Here is a 20,021-nt window from a genome sequence, read left to right as displayed (position 1 = left end):
TTTCCTCTATCACATTTGTAGAATATCTGTATATTTATTTCAAGTGTCTTTGTAAATTCCCCAGTCATGTTTCATAATTTTAATAAATAGCTGTACCCATTTCATGTCTGCAATTTTAAAGTATTTTCTTAGTATTGTACATGTGATTTTTTGACCATTTTTTAAAAACAGAAATATAGTCTAAGATGCAATATATTTTCATAATATGGTATATTAAAAATTACTGTGATTTTATTTTGTATATCTATTTTTAAACATGCTATCTAAATAACAACATAAAAATTCCCATGTGCTTAAAAAATCAAACAATATAAGTTTAAGTCCAGTAAAATGTGTACATTGTTCTTCCTATCCATTCCTAATCCCATTCCTCACTGTAGAGGAACGTTTATATATAACTAAGGACTGAATCTTACTCCTTTTGTTACATATTTGCAAACATCACATTAAATGTAGATATAAGAAATACTTTTTACACAGATAAAATTATATCCTATATATTTAAAAACCCCATTGTTTCTTAGTGTATCTTAATCATTCTACATATGCATCTATGAATATACATTTATCTGCAGAAGGCAGAATAATCCCCTTCTACAGAGATGTCCAAAGTCCTAATGCCTGGAGCCTATGTTACCTTCTATGACCAAATGGGCTTTGCAAATATGACTAAGGTTGAGATGGGGAGAATATCTTGGGTTTTCTAGGTGAGCCCAATCTAATCGCACCAGGCCTTAAAAGTGGAAAATTGAGGCAGAAAAGTAGGAATGAAGCAATGTGAGAAGGATTTGCCCTTCTCTTTCTGCCTTTGAACATGGAGAAAGGAGCCAAGGAATAAAGGTAGCCTCCCAAAGTGAGAAAAGACAAGGCAACATTCTCCCCTCCAGCCTCCAGAAAGGGACACTGCCCTGCCAACACCTTGATCTTAGCCCAGTGAGACCTGTGTTGGACTTCTGATCTACAGAACTGTAGGAAATTACTGTGAGGCCAAGGCTGGCTTAGTGAAAGAGGCTGCAGGGATTAGAGATGTCTGCAATTAATGCAGGACTGGAGGAGTGGCAGCACAGCACATTCTTGCACGCTAGGCGAACCACACTTCCCAAAGGTCACCACATAGTCATCGTGAGAGGCAAGTGGACAGTAGAGGTTATTGGTGCCGCAATATATTTTTTGATGAGGGCTGTAGTGACAAAGCCTTAAAGATGTGGAGGCACGGATGCTTAGCTGGTCATAGAACCAGCTATAGGGATCTCAAACAGTGAGTTATCAATCAAATTCTTAAAAGGTCATCCTTGTCCAGCAAGCAATGTTACAATTTCTCCAAATTGAGAAACTACCTGAAGAAGTGAAGTAAAATAAATGGATTAGAATTTTCAAGTTTGACAAAAGAAACAGTAGAGTTAGAGTAGTAGATAGGAGGCTAGGAAGAAGTTAATAAATAGTATATTTTTGGAAGCTGCTAATGGTGATCAATAAAAATGTTTTCAGTTGTTATTTGAGCACTTGAAAAGTTTTTTCATAAATATTTTAGAGGAGAGAAAGATTGTTGGGATAAATCAGTTTCCTTGAAGAGTAAAAGCCATATATCAAATCATGTAACTAGAAAATATGAAAAAAGCAAGTTCAAAGTCTGGAAAAATTAAACTATGTAACAGATAAATCAAGTGAACATTTAAAAAATATTCTGTATATATGTCAAGTGAATATTGATATGTATGTTCTATATATATATCTAGTGAATATTATATACATATATCTTAACTATTGAGAATAAATAAAATAGTGCCATAAAATAGGCACTAAAGATTCACAGAAGGCCTACAATGGATTGCATACATCATATTATTATGATAGCAAATACAGAAAAACATGGAATGGATTTAGTTACACACTTTGCATCAGAAATGAAAAGTTTCTGTTTCAAATTGCTGAGTACATCTACATGATGCTTCATGGTAAGTCTAAAGTGTGATAAATTTCGAAGTTTAAAAAAGGATGTAAGAAATTGTATAATGTCATTACATGCTTTGAGTTATTTAAGTTTGGGAGGGAAATTTTGAATTATGTACTTTAATGCATTTCTGAAGAGACATTTATGGTATACTTTAAGGGAAAGGGTTTGGAAATTGGAATCCAATGACCTAGGTTTGAACTTGGTGTTGTCACTTAACTTGCAGTGTGACCTTTGACAGGTCTGTTAAATACTTAGCCTTCAATTTTCTTACTAACACAATAAAGAAGAAGCTAGATAGAAGGGATATTTAGCTGTAGTATAGTAACCAGTGAGTATTCATGGTTGCATTCCCTGACTGGCTGGTCTTGCTTAGCAGGCAACTGTCCCTTGTTCCCCACAATGCAAACTCATCTATAATGGCACAAACCAGACCAATGGTTGCCTGGGTAGAAGGTAGGGCATGGGAGAGGATTACAAAGATGCACAAGGAAGATTTTGGGTCTGATGAATAGGTTCATTATATTGATTGTGAGGATGGTTACACAGGTGTATACATATGTCCAGATTTACTCAGTTTGCTGAGTGTCAATTATACTTTAATAATTTTTTACACTGTCTGAAGGACTTCGTTTTGGCATTTCTCATAGTGTGGGTCTGCTGGTGATTAATTCTTTTAGCTTTTGAATGCCTGAAAACATATTTATATTATCTTCATTTAAAGAGATATTTTCACTGGGTATAAAATTCTACATTGATAGTTTTATTATTTTACTACTTTAAAAATGCTGCATCAGTATCTTCTCACTTGCAGTGTTTCTGATCAGAATTATGCCATTGTCCTTATTTTTGTTCCTCTTACATAACATGTCTCTTTTTTTTCGCTTTTAAGATTTTTCCTTTTATCACTGATTTGGTGCCATTTCATTATGGTTGTGATATGCCTTGGTGTAATATTTTCAATGTTTCCTGTGCTTGGAGTTTCAGTTCTGTGAGTTTACGTTTTTTTCATCAAATATAAAAAACTTTTCTCCATTATTTCTTCAAACATTTTTTTCTATTCCCCTTGTCTTCTTTGGGTATTTCAACATCATGTATATTAGTCTACTTAAAGCTATCTGATAGCTCAGTGATACTTGTTTTTTTTTTTCTAATTTTTTTTAAATCTGCAGGTTAGTAAACATAAAGATAAATAAAATTAACATAGATTTTATTTCTTTATCTTCATTTTTACTAACCTTCTGCAACATCTGATTTTTATTTATTTATTTATTTATTTATTTTGAGACAGAGTCTCGCTTAGTCGCCCAGGCTGGAGTGCAATGGCGCGATCTCGGCTCACTGCAAGCTCCGCCTCCCGGGTTCACGCCATTCTCCTGCCTCAGCCTCCTGAGTAGCTGGGACTTCAGGCGCCCGCCGCCTCGCCCGGCTAATTTTTTGCATTTTTAGTAGAGACGGGGTTTCACCGTGTTAGCCAGGATGGTCTCGATCTCCTGACCTCGTGATCCGCCCGCCTCGGCCTCCCAAAGTGCTGGGATTACAGGCGTGAGCCACCGCGCCCGGCCAAGATCTGATTTTCTATTAATCTCGTCCATTGTATTTTTCATCTCAGTTGTAATTTTCCCCTCTAGAATTACGAATTGATTTTTTTCATGATTCTGCTAAACTTCTTGAACGTCTTAATGCTATAATAACTGTCTTAATGTATTTTTCTGCTAATTTTAACATTTAACATTTGTGCCAGTTATGGACCAGTTTAGATTGGTTTATTTTTCTCCTTATTATAGCTATATTTTCCTACTTCTTTGTGTGCCTGGTGATCTTTGATTTTTGTATTCCCATAAATATGCTTGAGCTTTTTTTGGTATGTATTTAAAGTAGTTGGAAAGGGATTTTTTGTGTGTGTGGAGGATGGGTTGCTTGTATGATTTAAGTGGGACTACAGCAGCATTTAGTCTAGGGCTAAATATTGCCTGCTAGTAAGACAACACCCTTGTGAGTAATCTACCCAATACTCTGTGAATTAGACATTTTCTAGTTTGCCTGGTGGGATATGTAGATTCTTTGTTCCTTTCTTTCTCTCGTTGTCTTTCTTTGTGATTAGACAGTTTTCTGTAGTGGTAGGGTTTGATTTCTTTATCTTTTCTGTATCTTATACAGGTTTTTGCTGTGGTTATCGTGAGGCTTACATGTAACATCTTATTAATATAAGCATCTATTTTAAGCTTATAACAATTTAATGTTAATCCAATGGTGGATTGAGGTATGAGTCCAGTATTTGTTCCATTGGATTTTATTAAAAAAATACCGTGTCATTGAGCATCAGTTATCACAAATGTTGATGAGTTCCTATAAGATTCCTATGGGACTCCAATCACTTCTGAATCTTGGTGTTCTGACATATACCTAGAAAGAAAATTTAAAGGTATCTTTGATAGTTACATATTTAAAAAAAAAAAACTGGTATAACCTAAAAAGAAGTAGAAATGGATCTCAAAAATAATATGATCTCAACTCCAAAGGTTCAAATAAAATTTTTAAATCAATTCAATGGATTCTTAAACACTATTTGGCAAACATGAATATTATGGGTAAGGTAATAACATAGAAGATGATATACATTTAAATGCAAAATAAAACTCACATTTCTAAATTGAAATAAACATTTTTGGGTGTCAGTGATTTTATTGTTTTTACAAACATTTCTTAAGTGCTTTAAATGTTATTTAAAATTATAGCATCAAAAAATACAACATTTGGGGGTAAATAACAATGGCTAGAATGTATAGAGCACTTCAGAGCTTTCTCCAACATTATCCTGAGTATCAAGGATAAACCTGGAAGCAGAGTAATGTCAGTGAGATGGTGGAGTAGGAGATCTCAGCCTTCATTCTCCTGACAAATAACAATTAAATAGCTATTCACAAACACAAATAATTCTGGAAAAACCCCAGAGTCCACTTAAGCAGTTACAGTGGAAGAAATAAACCGAAAATTACTTCACAAAAAGGCTAAGAAGGACAGTTTCATTTTAACTCCACCTCCTTCCCATCTTCCAGGCCAGCACTACTCAGCACAGAGTAGGAATTCCATAGCTTGCAAGTTCCCTTCACAAGGAAAAGGAGACTGTGGTAAAAAAGCAGCTTCCCCAGCTTTTCAGGGCACTGACCAAGTGACCAGCTACAGTTTCACCCCACCCAGACTGCTGGGGAGACTGGCATGGTTGAGACATCTGAAGATGCCTGGGTATAAAGAAGAAAGATAGATGCTGTCATTATCAGCCAGATACTGAGAGCCACAGCAGTCCTCAATGGCCTGTTCTGCATAGGTATCCAGCAGTCATCCCCACTAGGCACCTCAACAGCCCGTATGGCCACCACGCACTCCCCACAGCGTTCACTGCCAAGAACCCTACAATGTGCTCTTTAGCAGACCCCAGCAGCTTGCTCTAGAGGACTCCAGCAGTTTTAGTAACGAAACAAAGAGCCAGCACAGTTGCAGTGGACCACGTACAGCCTTCACGACGGAGGGCCATGCAGCTTTTCACCTTCATCATCTTTAGGTACCTAAGTCACCATCTCTCTGCTTCTCCTTTCCAGCGTTGCCCCAGCTGCTGCTGACCCAGGAACCTCAGCCCAGAGACCCTACACTGTCAACACATACATGCCTGCATATAGCCTTGAGCCCCAGCCCCCACTTCCACATGCATACTTGTGCCTGACCCCTTGTATTAGTCAGGGTTCTCTAGAGGGACAGGACTGCACTAATATAGATGTATATATAAAGGGGAGTTCATTAAGGAGTATTGACTTACACAATTGCAAGGTGAAGTCCGACAATAGGCTGTCTGCAAGCTGAGGAGCAAGGTAAATGCAACCCCTCTGCATTTTTCAAAATCTGTACGTACTCAAGCCCTGAAGTTGACCCTCCAGAATCTGCATATATGAAAATTTGGCCCTCTTTGTATGTGGGTTTTGCACCCTACAAATACTACAGTTTCAGTCTGTGGTTGAAAAAAATCCCCTTATTAGCAGACCTACACAGTTCAAACTTATGTTGTTCAAGGGTCAACCGGATTTGATTTTTAAAAACATCGTTATTAAAATGACTTTCACGTATTTATTTTTAGGTTTTTCTTAATGCGGCCATTAGAAAATTTAACATTACTGTGTGGCTTGCATTCTATTTCTGTTGAGCAGTGTATGCAGCCTTAGAGTCTGAGGAAGGTTTGCTTTAGATAGTATAAGGGAAGATAATTTAATAAAACTAAATAAATCCTGAACCAAGGATGTTAGCAAATCCAAGATGCACAGTTGATTATCCCAGGCTGTACCGTAGTACATGTCTCATCATATGTATACAGTGATTCCTGGTGTATGCCTTATTCCAATGTAGAAAACTATCACATTTTATGCCTCAGAGCAGGACTAGAATAGGATTCTGGAGTAAGCAAATGCAGAGAAGAGATGGGTACACTGAAGCTCATTGAATTGGCTTAAACAGGTCAAAAGGGTAATTGTGTGTTAGATCATCAGCCTATAGTGTGCGTGTGTATATATGTTGTTATTGAGCTCTGCCGTACGAGGCTTCCTGGGGAAACACTGGAAATGATGGGGTTTTCTGTGCATAATATATAAGTTGTCTTATCCTGGCATCTGTTAGCTGCGTGCAATTAGGCCAGTTACAATATCTCAATGTTCTCATCATTAAATAAAAACCAACCTCACAGCAAGCGTGCTGTGAGAGTTAGAAACAAGCATTTCTAGCATCGTGCCTGGCACACAATAAATACTCCTTGAGTTGTATATTAGGATGAGTCAGCATGTGTTCAGGGTTTCTGAGGAGGGCAGAAGGGGAGGACACAAAGCCCATGCCAGGCTCAAACTGTCATCCTCTCTGCCTAATATGTGACCTTTGACAAGTCACTAATGCTCTCTCATCCTTGGTGTCCAAATGCATAAAATTAGGTTAATGACACCTTATCAGAAGTAGTAGGAGTGGCAGAAACAGGAGTGTGTGCTCTGAGATGTCAGTTACCCAAGGCATTGTCAGTAGCCTACAGTGAACCAGGTATCATTTCCTGGCAAGGATACGTAGACATCAAATCGTTAGGCAGAAATTTAAATTTTACTTCTATGTGGTCATCACAACCCTTGAATCTGGCAAGATTCTCTGTACTTTTGCTAAAAGCTGACCCAGTACATATCTGTACATTTCACATTTGTCCACGGAGTGTGCCAATTTATTAAAGGTTTCCTACTAAAGAGGTAAAATGAACACTGATCTTGCTATAGAATTAGTCATTATAAAGTCATTTACTAAAAAGCTAAACTTAAACTCTCTTATATTATATCAGGTATGCCAACTGATAAAGGGGATTACTTTACCAAGGGTAGTCAAAGTGCTTGACTCTTGGTCCGGGAAGGGCCAAGGGTAACATCAGAGCATTTCTGGAGCAGGTTCTTGAGGTGCTTTCAGGTGAGCAGGAGCCAGCCTGCCTGTGCAGTTGTGGCAGCCTTTGTGGGATGAGGACTTCTACTCTAAGGAGTCAGATGTAAATATTTTCTTTATTTTTCTTTTTTTGAGTATTTATTTCCTTTATTTTTCCTTTTAACTGGGTGGATTTCTCTTTGAAAATGCCAATGTGTTTTCTTTAAAATAGCCTACAGAGAAGTTTCTTCCTTTTTGTTTAGAGTGAAATTTAAGGTAAATCCAAAGTTACTATTTAAAAAAAATATTGGACGAATACATGTTCATTGTAGAAAATTAGAAATCACAGAAAGTTAAATAAGAAAATGTAAATGAACATTCCATCATCCTGATGCAACTGTCATTAACATTGTGTTGTGTTTCTCCATAAATATTTTTATGACTATGGCTATATATATATATATGTGTGTGTGTGTGTGCACGCGCGCGTATATATGTGTGTGTATATATGTGTATATATATGTGTATATATATCCACACATACATACACACACACACACACATAATTTTTAGAAAGATGGAATTCTTTCTAAATATGGATATTTTCTATACACAAAACAAATCACACAATGATTATACTACAGAACAATTCTTGGAAGATAGTAGGTATCTAAATATTGGAAGGATAAGTATATTCTTTATACCTTTTAAAACATATTATCTCATATACCTTTTATTGCATTAAATATCCCTTGAAAAATATAATTTTAAAATGGCTGCCAAATATATTTTTTAAGTTATAAGCATAATTTAATCAACTCCTTACTATTAGTCACTTTAAGTTTTTCATTTCTAAATTGCTAAAATGAACATGTCTTGTACATAGTAATTATTGTGTACAGGTCCAATTTCCTTAGAAAAAATTCCTAAAGTGAAATTTTGAGGGGTCAAAGAATATGAACATTTTAAACCTTTTTATAACAGGGTGCCAAATTGTCTTCCAGTAACTTTTGTTTAAAAATTACTAATTTTATTGCAGTTAGACCAATAAGTGGGTATTGTAATGCAATTTAACAGGAGAAATATTCTTGTTATCTTAATTTTTACTTCTGTGATTACTAACATGTTTGAATAATTTTTTCTTTTTTTGTAGAGACACAGGGTCTTACTATGTTGCGCAGGCTTCAATAAATTTTCTTTTCTTCTTTTTTTAACCAATCATACATTTTTAGGTAAATTTTCTAATACTCTTTGGGTGTTTTGCTCTTGGCTTCCTAATCTACTTCTTTCGTTTATTAAAATCTCTTTATCCCTAAGTGGTTCTATTATAATTCTTTTGGCAATACAATGATGTTTCTTGCTTTTTATGTAATCAAGACTGTCATTCTTTTTCTTTATGATTTTTGCCTTTTTCTTTTGTGCTTTAAAATGGCTTTCTGTGCCATGAGACCCATTTGTTGTTCAATTATTAAAATTTTTTTCACATGCAAGTTTTCAATCCACTTCAGTCTCATTTTGGCATAAGAAAGGGCTAACACGTTTCCTCTAGTAGTTAATCATTTATCTCCATGTGATTCATTGAATAATCCATCTTTAATGGGTTAAGTGTCACTTTTATCATAATAAACATTTGTAGGAAGGAATTGAGCTGCTTACAGTCTTTTTGTTCAGTTCGATTGATCTGGCTGTTCATTCTTAAGCTAGTACAAAACTATTTAGGTATTTACTTCAAGTCATTTCTCTTTCTTTAAAAAAAAAAAAAGGTTTTTGGCAAGACATATTGCCTTCACTTCTCTCCTCCCTCTTTCTCACAGAGTACCTCCCCACTAATCCCAAATCCTGACAAGTCTACCTTTGAAATACCTTTGAGTCTTCCACCTCTTTATCATCTTCCCACTGCTTATGATTACTCAGGCCACCAACACTCCTCCACTGTATTAATTGATCACCCTAGCTCCAAACTTATCCCATCTCATTTGTTTCTACCCTACAGACAGCGATCTTTCTAAAATGCAATCTAATCATATGTCTTATTTTCTCAAAATCTTGAATGAATTCTCATTGGCATTATGCTAAAGTCAAAACTTCTTTAACCTATGGTCCAATCAGTTAGTGTTTTATTGGCAAAAATCTATTTCCCGCTCTGCACCTAACAATAGCCATGCCTATTCTGACTTTGCAGAATGACGGTGAGCTTAGGTGGGTGAATGGCTCTCACTTCTGTCTGTCTTGGTGATATCAAATGGTTCTGACACTGGGGAATGTGCTAGCTGAAGTGTGGTAACTGGAGGCATGAACACATGCTGTGCTTCTCTGCTATAGTGATTTTCAAACTTTTCTATGCATGTGCATTGCCTGGGAATTGGTGTTAATATGCAGGCTCTGCATGTGGGTTTGGGGTGTAGACTGAGATTCTGCATTTCTAACAAGCTCCCAGATGATAATAATGCTGCTGGCCCAGGACCACACTTTGAATTCCAAGACATCTAGCAGGTGCCTGGTAAATGTTTGCATTTTTTTTTCTTTTTTTTGCTTCTTTCTCTTACTGCATTCTAGGGGATACAATAACACAGTGTTTCAAAATATGTTAGTCCTTTTAGAAAATTAAATTTAGAGACTGTATATTGTAAGTAAGTTTAATTTCAAGTTTTGCTGTTATAAGTAATACTGTGAATTTGAACCTTTGGCCTATCTCATAGGGTTCCTGAGAAGGAGAAATTTCATGTAAATAAAGAAATGAGAATGTACTGTGTTGTTAAGCTTTTGGATGGCTGTTATTTAATGGAGATACGAAAATGCATAAAGAAATGTGGACTGGACTTTACATTTTGACAATGAACAAATAATCTTATGGTCAAAAGAAAAGATATTTTGAAGAGAAGGAAGGAAACAATGAAAGGAGGGGGATATAGAAATGTGTATTGGTAACTTCTAAAGTCATGGTTGATATTTGAGAAGTAGTACAGAGTAATGGTTAAGAGAGAGGGGTCTTCTCAAGTTAGAATTCCAGCACAGCCGCCTAACAGTGACTATGGGCCTAGTACACCCCTTTCTTCTTTCTCAGTTTTGTCATCTATAAAATGGGAATTATGAGAAAATCTTTCTTATAGGGTTGCGACAATTAAATGAGATGTTAGTTGAAAACAATTAAAATAGGTCTATTTAGTGCTCAACAAATAGTAGTTATTACTTGAAATGAATATGATACTACCCCAGAGAATACTGCATTTCAGCCCCTGAAAGCAATCAATCCTTTAGTTCTTGTTACATTTTAATCTTGCAAACTCATACAATACTTATAACTCATTTTTGCAAATCATCATGTCATTAATTTGAATTTGAAACTATCCGCTCCAAATGGAGGTAGCCACCTGACTGCTAAGAGGGAAGAGAAATGTACATGTATATTGTGTTCTTACCAGACAAGGGACAAGAGACTGTCTCAGAACACCCCACGTTGAGGTAGATGATACCCTAGGATAAGATGGCCCTATCACAGAGTTATAGCACTTTCGAATGTGTTGCCTGTTAAAATAAATCTAGAGCATGTCAAGTTATGTTTTCCTATCAATGATTGACAGTGCAGAGGTTGTTAAAATTACTGTATATCTTTATTAGGTGTGTAAAGGTAATTTAAATATTCTGGGTGCATTTTTTAAGTCAGAAGAAAATGAGGTTTGTAGGCTCATTTGAAACAATCTGTACTACATGGAATTATGAGCCACATAATCTCGATGTGAATATTTATTTTGTGAACATCTGCTTGAATACAAAATGTGTGGCTTAAGCAAATCTAACATGAAAAATACTGCAATCAAAACTAAAAGCATTTAAAAAGTACACTTTCTTGAAAGCAATGGCTTTTATTTGCAGATAGTTGATAAGATTATAAAACAATGTTTAATAAGTAGCAAAAGACAACAAAATGGATTTGCTGAGATAGAAAATACTAATGAGAACTGTATAAAGAATTGCACATCCTTTCCTTCATAGTACTTTAATCAATATTGAAGGCAAAATATATTTGACTAAAAATTTAGACTCACAAAATTTTAATTAAACAATTTTGAATCTTATTCTTTTTAAAATAATACATATGCTTTGAAGAAAAAATTTTAAAATACAGAAAAGTATAAAAAAGCAAACACTGTTTGTAACACTCTTCCATAATGACATTATATATTAAACTATGATAGTTTTCTTATACAGTCACTGAATATATGATTTTTAATATGTGTGGCCTTATAGTGATTTTAATTCCTTTTTTTGTCCAGCAGGAAATGTCGGTTTAGTAAAAATGAGTCTATTGGCCTATCTGCAAGAAAATTCTAGGTTAGGGAGATTCTAGAGTTTAATCTTCTTTTTCTGGGAATCCACAAAATGTTGGAGTTTGTTGGAGAGGAAGAAGGTGTTTTGTCCTATCAATTGTCTAAAGTTTACACTAGAGATAGAATTGTAGTAGCATGGCCAGAAATATTTAAAGGCCTGGAAACATACTACTGAAGTTTAGCATACACACTGAAAATGTCATTAAAGGTACAGTTCTTAATCAAAATTGAGCAGTTTTACCCACAGAAGCAATTATATGTGTCTTGCTATGGTTTAAAGAAGTAACTGGTCAACTCACTGATATTGAACATATTAGACTACAAAGCAGGCAATAGTTATCAGTTGGCCTTGCCTTCTTGTAAGAAGTTGCTAGAACACCAGCAACTTACTAGGCATCAAGTTCTAATTTAGATGCAGTGGAACTCTCCCACTTCACCTTTTCTTTCACTGTACCCCGTCCCTCACACTATATGATATTCAAACCCTACATTTAGTCTGTACTGCAAAATAGCTTCCGGGATGTTTTCTGTTGCACTTTTGCCAGACAGTCTTTTCCTATTTTCATTTCACATATAAATCAGACTTTCAAAAAATGTATTTTATGTCTATTCTGGCACTATGGACTGCATCACCCACAACACTCGCTGATGAAGTCAGCCAATATTTTACCTACCCTGTCCTAATCATTGTTCTGGGTGTTGAAGATACAGTGGTAAGCCAGAGAGATGAGGTTCCTGCTTGTTGGAGCTTGAATTTTAGTAGTGGGGGACAGAAAACATGCAAATGCATACATACATATATATACACATATTGCAGGATCTGGCCAGCAGCCCTCAATGCAACGGGGCTCTCTCTTTGTTCCCAGGTGGATCAGCAGGTCGAGAAATAATAGACACACACAAGATGGTGAAAGCTGGGTCCGGGGGGTCACCGCCTTCTGGTCTCGCAGTGCCAACAATGCACTGGATATACTAGCATTTATTATTAAGTTTAGTGAGGGTGGGGGTAGGTTAGGGATTTAGGGTCATTTGATTATGAGTTGAGAGGGTCACATGGGGATGAAGTAATTCTTTAACATGACCAAGTAATTCTTTAACATCTGTATGCAGAAGTACAGTATACAGAGATAAGAATTTACAATATAGTGTGTGCATCAGTAATTTCTAACAGAGCCGTAAAACAGAAACACAGTCTTTCCATAACCTATGATTAGCAAGATATTAATCAGCAGTAACAGTTGCAGCAAAAGCTGGTTACAAACAATCCATAGAAACAGGACGTGAAGCTAGACAACTGGTTAGACCAGAAATTCTCAGAAGGGAGTATGTCTTAACCCTAAAGAGGCCTAGAAGAGCTGTGGCAGGATGAGGGCGTTTATAGCCCTATCTTATTCATATGAACAGGTGCCCCTCATGCATCTGTTTATAGGCTCTCCACAGGGTGGCATTCTATTCCCAGAGCTATGAACATCTGCTTTTCTGGGATAGGAATCCTGGTGATGTGAAACCTCCCTGACCACACGTCTGTTCATAGGCTCTCTGCAGGGGGAAGCACATCATGCACTGTTGGCTCATTCTGGCAGCCCAACCTGGCATTGTCTTTACACAATCCTGCATGCAATGTTGTATTTACAATAATCAGGAGCTTTTCATCTTTTATTCCATAGCAATAGTTTCAGGGGCTCTCCCTGCACACACATACATTCATATGGAAGACAATTGCCATTACCAGTAGGTGCAGAAACACTGAACAGAGTGATATGATGTACAGTGGGCAGTGGGTGAGCTACTTTTCTCAGGATGGTCCTTCTCTGTGGTGAATTGGGTTTCATTGTCCCACTACAGGGAGGGGTTGCTCAACTTCATGGGCCTGAATGCAGCTGTCCATCCTGCCTGATCCTGGAGACGGGGCTGCTCAGGCTTTGGGGTCCAGGAAGACTTACTGGAGCCTTTGTTTACCTTGCTTTATTCTTTTTGGTATGAGAGGTTTCATGTATCTCTACTATATTTGATATTTACGTTATTTGATGTCAGGAACATTTTTGATCTGATCCACATGTATGATAATGAAGCACTGAGGTTGTGTTATTCATCCCATTTTGGGCTGTGGGACTAATGTGATGAAAGGTGGATACATAGATTAGACATCCATGGGAACAGAGTGGTGGTTGTGATCTCCATTTTTTTTCTTCTTGCTTCCTTCATTTCTCTTGACCCCCTTTCTAAACATCTTGGGATTAGGTCCAGAATGCAAGAGCCTTGGCCCAGTGCAATGGCTCATGCCTGTAATCCCAGCACTTTGGGAGGCTGAAGAGGGAGGATTGCTTGAGCCCAGGAGTTTGAGACCAGCCTGGACAGTATAGAGAGATCCTGTCCCTGGAAAAAAAAAAATTAGCTGGGTGTGGTTGTACATGCCTGTCGTCCCAGCTACTTGTGAGGCTGAGGTGGGAGGATCTCTTGAGCCTGGGAGGTTGAGGCTGCAGTGAACTATGATTGTTCCACTGGTAAATAAATTTCCCAGCCTAATTTAGTGTGACAGTCTTTTGTTCAGTAGCTGGTCCCATTTGGAGACGGGCTCTTTCTCTTTTGCTTTTTGGCTGCTAGCAATTCTTTTTAGGAGGTCAAGCTGTCATTTATTTACCTTTAACACCAAGAAGGACTGAAATGAACATTTATACTAATTATTCACCATTTTTGCAGGCCTTCTGATCTTCAGTGACATTTCCTCTCCCCTCTATTCCCCTACTCTTCTCCCCTCCCCTCCTCTTCTGTTGTTTTTATCCTGGTCAGCTGTATTCGCATCTTTTGTCTTCTTGTATCTCTTCCCATCTTGCATCTCCCATCTTTATCTTTTTATCTTCATTCAAACTCTGCATAGGATTTCTTTGTAATGAGATCACTGAATCTGGCCTTGTAGTAATAGAAGCATATACTTAACCTCCGTCTCAGTCTTTTTTCAGAAAGGGCACTATCCCCAGGACCAAGGTGTTAAGAAGTTTCTCTCTGCCCATCCAATCTGTTTTTCTAGGGTCTTTTTGGTTTTAAAACTTTTAGGAGTTTTGTCAGTGAAGTCCTGATGTTTAGGCTGAGACATGAATGAAAACATATCAGCTGTGCAAAATCTGAGGGGAAAGGTATTCTTGGCATAACAGACTGCAGGGGCAAAGGTATGAGCCTGGAGTTTTGGAAGAAGAACCACAGACCATGGAGCTGGAGTGTAATGAGTTAAAAGGAGGAAGAAATGTGTGACAAGGCTGGAGGAGGAGGCAAGGGACAAATATTACAAAGTGTGGCCAACAGTGGAAGGAGTATGAATCTAACTCTTTGGTATGACAGAAAGTCGTTGGAGAGCTTTAAACATGAGTGATGCCGTCACTTTATGTTTTAAAAAAAGCATTGAAGCAGAGCTGTGTGGGGCATAGGCTGTAAGGATCCAGGAGCAAAGCAGTGAGATCATTTTAAGGTCACTGCCATGATCTGGGGCGTTGGGGCAGGGAGTGATGCTAGGATTACAGGGAGAGCAGTGGCAGTGGAGAGAAATGGGTGGATTAGAGAGATACATTGGGTTTAGAGCTGGCAGAACTTGCTGGTGGATTGATTTTGGGGTAGGAAACAGATGACGTCTAAGTTTTTGCTTTAAGCAAGGGTAGGAGCATTTACTGAGACCGGGATGATTCCCTAGGAACAGATCAGGAGGGGAGTGGGGCATTTTGGACATATCTGAGGTATGTTAATTGTCCCAGTGGATGTGTGAATAGGGGTTGAGTGCACACAAGTGGCCAGCAGGAGGGATATTCGCACATTAGGCATTGCTGGCCCACAGGATTTATTTAATGCCACAGGACAGGAGGAGATCACCTTCACAGTGGTAGAAGGGCAGACAGAATGAGAAGAGGGCCCAAGACTTGACTTTGGAGGAGTCTTTTCTTTATGACTATAGGAGGAAGAGGAGTGCAGCAGTTTGTAGCATAGTAGGGAAATTGTTAATGTCACTGAAGCCAAGAGAAGACTATTTTCAAGAAAGGAGTAGCTGGCTGGGCCAAATACACAAGTATGCTCTTTCTGGCTGCGGTGCCCAGGCAGCAGGAATGAAACAGGTCTTATTGGGTGACTATCAGCTACCTCCCTAATTCATGAAACAATCTCTCCCTCCTAGGTGATCTACATTTCCTCTAGAACCAGGCAATGAGCTCTTTCTTCTCCTAAAGGTTTTCCACACGAAACACTTTCAGTTAGAAGTAAACCTACCACTAGAGACAGTTGTCTCATTGAAAGATGGTGCTATGTGCCCCTAATCCCCACCTAAAATGTATCTTTCCAGGTTTTGTGAAGGGAACAGATGGCTGTGAACCTCCACTTTTATAGTCCTGGTTGGCTCTACAGTCATATTAGGTCCTGGAAGAGTTGAAGCATCACTTGGTAGATTCCCTGTTGAGCGAAGATACCTGGGGTAGTCAGTTTGATTTGAATACTTAGTGATTTACAAGAATTTCTATTTTTTGGTCTCCTAAATTCATTCCAGAAGCTACCATGTGTTATTAAATTTGATTATTTTTTTTTCTTTCAGGATGTGAACAGGTAACCAGTCTTTTAGGATGGTGCTATTTCTTAATTAGCTACATCTCTCAGTTTATAATCCAAAGCTAGAAGTCGCAGCATTTCTTTTCGGAAATAGTAGCCTAAAGATACCAAAATCTTGTTGATCTATTTGTCTTATTCACCTCTAGAATAAGGAGAAAAGTTTTCATCACATCAGTTTGCAGACACCCAATCATGGTTTGTTGAAAGTAGATCAGCCACACCATGGTCCACTAGTTTTGCATGAACAGAAACTCTCAAAGTTTATAGAGTTCCTTTTATCCTTCTCCTTCTCGAATTTCTTCTTAAATTACTATTTGAGTCACCACTCTACTTATTGCTATGATTCATTCTACTCTGACGTGAATGAATGAGGCAAGCTATAACTTCCACTTTATTTCTTTTCCTCTAACATTTATAAACAGCTCAGTGCATATGCGTATTATTGTTTTGCTGCTATATCTTCCTTTTTATATTTTCTGTCAATATTCTTATTTTATTGTCCTCTTAATCTTTTTTTACAAAAGAGCATTTTACCTAATATACGTGTGTGTGTGTTCAGTGCAAGTATCACCTTTTTTTCAGAAGGGAATGAAGTCTGACAGTCAAGCTTAGCTATAAAACTCCAATCACAGTAGGATGTACAATTCTTCACTCATTCCTCTTTCATTGACACTCAGGAGGAAAGCTGTGATTAAAGTCGTAATGGGCATATGACTAGGAGGAAAACAGCAATGATGACATTTGAATATCTGATTCATCTTCTAGTATGAATGCAAGGAACTCCAGGTCATAGAGGACAGGACACTTTGTTCCAATGCATACTCCTCTCAAGACACACTGAATCCAGCATCCTGTGTTTAGGAAAACCTGAGCAAGAATTCTCCTTCTCAAAATGTCTCTAAAGTGGTCTTCTAAATATAACTGGAGGAATAAAATCTCCTCGCTGTCCTTGAGATAGGAGAAAGGTTGTGCAGTTATTAAGAACTGCAGTTGATCCTTCAGCTGTAATTTCAAAGTGTTAGCAGGGTCTTTGTGTTAATAGGAGAAAAAGCTGCTCCTTTTTTTTTTTTTTTTTTTTGGCTTAAGGTGCAGATAACTCTTGGAGAAGAAACAGACAAGCTCATTTACTTTACTCCATTTATCACCCTTTTCAAGACACTAAAAGATTTCTCTAAAGAATTTTCCTGATGAGCCTACCCATGATGTTTATGTGGTGAGAGAATGCTTTCAATTCCTCTGCGTCTCCCATCATCAACCATCCTACTCCAGCTCTCTCAACTCTGCTGATTTCCTGGGCTCTGTCCTGCTGCCTCGTGCCCAGACAGTCTCCTTTTGCAGGGTTACATGCCCCAGTAGTCAAGCCTCACTCACTCTCAATTTAGATGTCACATTGTCAATGAATGAGGCTATTGACTCTCAGCACAAATCCATCTTCCTTACTTGGTTTTCTGATGCTGGGGCTGGAACCCTGTAATTCACATTTAGTTTTTGCCATGTGGCCCACTTTTTGATTCTTCACTGGTGGAGACTAATCCTTCCTGCTTTGCTTCCTGTTGATGTCAACATCGCCTTAGAATTAGCTCTTCATGCTGGACGTGGCAGTCTGTTCCATTTCACAGTTTCATCCACACTTTCTGAGGCAGCCTGGTTGCCACTCTCCAAGCAGCCAGCACCAGCCTGTGCCAGCCAGCAGTTTCCCCTCTTCACAGGTCTGGTTCCCAGGTCTGCAGGACTTCTCACCCGAGGTTATAAATTCTAGTAATCCCCAAAGCGTCCATTGTTCCTCAGCTCTGGGGGTGGTAGCTGTGCTTCTCGCATTTACTTCCTCTGTGACAATTCAGCATCTCCCTTTTGCCTTTGCTGTTCTCTATAATTGTCTATATCAAGTTCTCTGTTAAAATAACTAGGTGGTTTCAATATCCTGGCTGTACTCTGCCTGACAACAGTCAAAGCTTCCCCTAAGTGTCCCACTCCAAAGCCTTCCTATAAGTTGGACCTCATGTGACCCAGGCCACTGGCTGGTGCAGTCCTACTTGGTGGTAGGAGATTGGGCTTGAATGCCTTTCTTTGCTCCTTTCCTCATTGATACTGCTTTGATGGTGAGGCTGGAGGGTCATTCATATCCCAGGGCATTTTGTGAAAATTTCCTAACTGTGATTTGTACATAACCTCCCAGGATGGTCCACATTTTCTCTTCAGGCCTCAGGCTTCTGGGAAGTTAAAACTCTGCTGAGAAATATACCACATGAGAAGTAAGTTATATTTCAATGGCCAAGCAATTCCTTGGGAATAAAAAGTGGTTGAAGGCTAAATGAAGACAAATGGATTCCCTATGCTTGAAAAATATAGGTAGTATACACATGGGAAATTCAAGTTCTTTCCAAAGAGCTGGTGGGTTTATAAAGTGCATGTAAATTTTTCAACTTGGACTTTAATCTGTTTGATATATGACCAATGGAGTTTTCTAAATAGCTATACTTGGGCCACAATTTTTTGCCTAGTTTTCTATGATTTTTTCATTAAAAGAAGTACAGTTTGTTCTATGCTTTTCTTTATTTTATTGGTTACCAGAGACATAAATGTATTTTAAAATTCTCATCATTTATCAGACACCCAGTGAATTCCTTCAAAATGTTTATGTACCTTGTCTTCCTAAGCAGGAGAAGAATACAGGCAGGGTTGTGTGATGACAGTGATGAATGAGCAGTGCCTGGAGTAGGGGCCAGGATGAAGGGAGGAGGTGCTATGTGACCTCTCCTTTTCAACTCAATGCTGGGTGAGAAGCATTTTACATAAAGGTTTATTTTGTAATTTCTGGAAAAGCCTGGATGACTGAGTCTTTTAAAGTAGCAAATGAGTTAGAACTCTTTAGAAAACCTGTTATTTGTCAAATTAACATCAGAAATCCTTAAATTGGAATGTTGTAGGGGTGTGTGTGTGTGTGTGTGTGTGTGTGTGTGTGTGTTACTAAGTTCATCCAATCACAATATATTCAAATCATGGTAAAAGGGTGAGTTTACTTTCATTAGTGTGCGTGTGTAGATATATATCTACACACACATATATATATATATATCTACACACACATATATATACATATAAACACATAATGTAGATTTTTTTTAGAGCATTTTTAGATTCATAGCAAAATTGAACAGAAAGTAGAGTTCCCTTATAGCCCCTGCCTCCACACACCCACAGACTCCCCCACTGTCAACTGGTGACATTGTCAGTGTTTGGGATTTTTGCTATTCTAACAGGTATGTAAGACATCTCGTTACTGTTTTAATTTGCCTTACCCTAATGACATGTGATGTTGAACATGTTTTCGCATGCTTATTGCCACCTGTATATCTTCTTTGGTGAGGTGTCTATTCAGATCTTTTCCCCATTTTTTAATTAAGTTATTTTCTTTCTTGTTGAGTTTTAAGCATTCATGGTATATTTCAGACAGCAATTCTTTATCAGAGGTGTCTTTTGCAAATATTTTCTGTGTCTTCTTGTTCTCTTGATATTGGTATATTGTTAAAGTACTGTATATATACATATAGTTTTAAGTATAGGAAGAAATTTTGTATGCATTGTTTAATGTGATGATGCTCACAATAATCTCATACCATTGTTATCAGCCTTTGTTCCCTCCCCACCCCATAAAATGGGCATAATAATATCTCCTTCCGCATTGTGAGAATTAAATGAGTAAATACACATACGTGAAAAGCTTAGAACAG

The 20,021-nt window shown here is 37.8% G+C and overlaps 1 long non-coding RNA gene across 3 annotated transcripts in view; it reads left to right on the top strand.

Annotated features, from left to right (window-relative positions):
• The window catches only part of LOC107127949 (uncharacterized), a 311,927-nt gene that overhangs the window by 10,917 nt on the left and 280,989 nt on the right, over positions 1 to 20,021 (top strand). The gene's annotated exons all lie outside the window — the stretch shown is intronic.

The sequence above is a fragment of the Macaca fascicularis genome, chromosome 17 (genome assembly GCF_037993035.2).
Source record: "Macaca fascicularis isolate 582-1 chromosome 17, T2T-MFA8v1.1".
NCBI lineage: Eukaryota > Metazoa > Chordata > Mammalia > Primates > Cercopithecidae > Macaca > Macaca fascicularis.
This window is presented reverse-complemented; position numbering and strand designations above follow the sequence as displayed.